Consider the following 2,472-nt stretch of genomic DNA (forward strand, 5'->3'; position numbering starts at 1 on the left):
GAACGAGGCATCAACAACCACTGGCAAGGGAAGGTCACCGTGGCAGTGATCGCGTGTTCCCGTCATGTGCAGCAGCAAAACCCACGGGACTGGAAGTCAGTGAGCTGAGCAGTCGGGCCCATCTCTAGTGGCCTCAACCTCCCCATCAGCAAAGTGGGGTGAACAGTGCATCTCCCTCCTTCTGGAGGGGAGAGGCCAAACCAGAGGTAGAGAACAGGCTCTGGGCTTGGTCGGGTGCCATCCGGTGGCATGAGGGGGCACATCCCTAAGCAGAGAACTGCCACCACCCCGAATGCCTGCAGTTCCATTCTGGGGAGAGTCCCTGAGCGTTCCAGAGGGGCAGGAGAGGGGTGGTCTCCACAGGGCAGATGAGACTTGCATAGTGCTTATTATTTTTATTTAAAGTATTGCCCACAAAGCGGATGTGGACATGGGGCGGGGTGGGCCACCCTTGCCCGCAGAGGTAGAGGCGCTGTGATCAGAAGCAGGGGACGATGGGTGGGGCAGGGCCAACTGTGCCCTGAACAGCTCAGGCTGCCTGGCCATGTGTGGCCAGATGCACCAGCTCAACTTAACCAGGGAGAGTACACGTTTTCAGTCATCTCTTTGCCACAGCAACTGGGAGCTTAAAGACATGAAAATAATAATCGCTCATTCATCCCTTCACCAGTTTTTTATTGGGTACCTACTACGTGCCCAGCACTATTCTAGGAGCTGCAGATAGCAGTGAACAAAGCAACAACAACAAACCAAACACCCTGCTCTCCTGGAGCTAACACTGGAGCGAGGGAAGGCAGGCGATACACACATGCGCGTCCTACTGCCCAACGCCATGCTGCGGGTGTGGTAGGCCAGGGAGGGCCGCCCTAAACAGGTGCATGTGAGCTCAATAACGCCACCTAGAGGCTGCTCACTGGGTGTGCTCCTCTGTGAATATTCATCGAGCTGTGCTCACTCATGGTTTTGTGCTTTTTGAATGCTTTTTATACTTTAGTACAATGCTTGCTTAGGTCAATCTGGCTCCATGGCCACAGCAGGAACGCTCTGCTCAAGAGAGACCAGATCCCACATAGCAGCAGCAGTTCGAATCCCCAGCCCACTTGACCTGAAACACACCAGGCATGTACATAAATGCCCACGATCCCCCCAGGATCCCATGGGCTGGAGAGCTGGAGGAGGGGATCATGGTGGGACCAGACCCTAAGAAGGGTGCTCCCTTCTCTCTTTCTCTGCCCTTCTTGTGTGTGTGTGTGTGTGTGCACATAAAAAAATGGTTAGAACTAATAAATGAATTAAAAATGCTTGCTTAGTGTGATACTAACAGTGCTATAATGATGACAACTATCGTTGACTCTTCATGTACTGAAGTTTCCATTGTGATAGGCATTTCCCACACCTCTCACTAAATGCCACAACACAACTAACATCTACGTACTATTGCTGCCCCACTCTTACAGAGGATGACATCTGGGGTTAATTGTGGTTCTTTTGCCCTTAGCAGGCACTGTGGTTACAATAATGAACATTCCTTTCCTATCTCCCAGAAGTTCACAATCTAAAGTGGACACAGCATGGGAGGGTGGTTGGGATATGTGGGTACTGAGGGGTGGAGGGGGTGCATATGCTGGAGATCAGTGTCAAGGCAGGCCTCCCAGAGGAAGTGATGATCAAGCCAGGAGCAGAATTCCCAAGGCAAGGGGGTGGAAGGATGTTACAGACTGAGGCAAGGGCAGAGAGGGGAGTGTGCGTGGTGTGTTTGGGGGCCGGAGCCTGGCCTTGTTGCCTGTGGAACTTGAAGAAGGCAGAATGGATGATTTCTCTGGGAGGCAGGCAAGGCTCTGCTAAGAAACTCACCTGGAGGGGCTTTGAACATACAGGACTAAATTTGCATTTGGAGAGACCACTGTGGCTGCACTGTGGTGACAGGTGGGGGAGGAGCAGCTGCTGGAGGGAGTGGCCATTAGGAGAAAGGGATCGTGATGGCCTGAAACAGGTCCATGGCTGAGGGGTCAGGGAGGAGGAGATGCTGAGGAAGCTGCATCCCCAGCCTTGGTGCTGACTGGCTGTGGCCAGTTGGGGTGGGGAAGTGAGGGCCAGGATTCTGACCCATAGCAACGAGTAGCTACTGGCACTGTCCATGAGACTGGCCACTTGTGGGAGAGGAGGGTGGCAGAGGAAGGAAGAGCTGGCAGCAAAGGGAATGGTTCCAAGTGCCCATACACCTTCCCATTGGTCCAGGTGCAATGTCAGGTAGGTAGATCCACAAAGGTGTGGGGTTGTGGCTGAAGGCGCTGGGAAAGATGAATGGCTAGCACAGGAGAGGAAGAGTGCAGGACGGGTCACTTCAGACCACCAGACAGGCTCTGCTTCCACTGCCCCCAACCCCATCACGGCATTTCATAGTTTTCAAACCAAACCATGCACTTGTCTGTCTAATTAGTCATCTCGGCCTGGATTGCCATTCCCACCTTG

This window comes from Tupaia chinensis, unplaced genomic scaffold (genome assembly GCF_000334495.1).
Source record: "Tupaia chinensis unplaced genomic scaffold, TupChi_1.0 Scaffold148234_1, whole genome shotgun sequence".
NCBI lineage: Eukaryota > Metazoa > Chordata > Mammalia > Scandentia > Tupaiidae > Tupaia > Tupaia belangeri.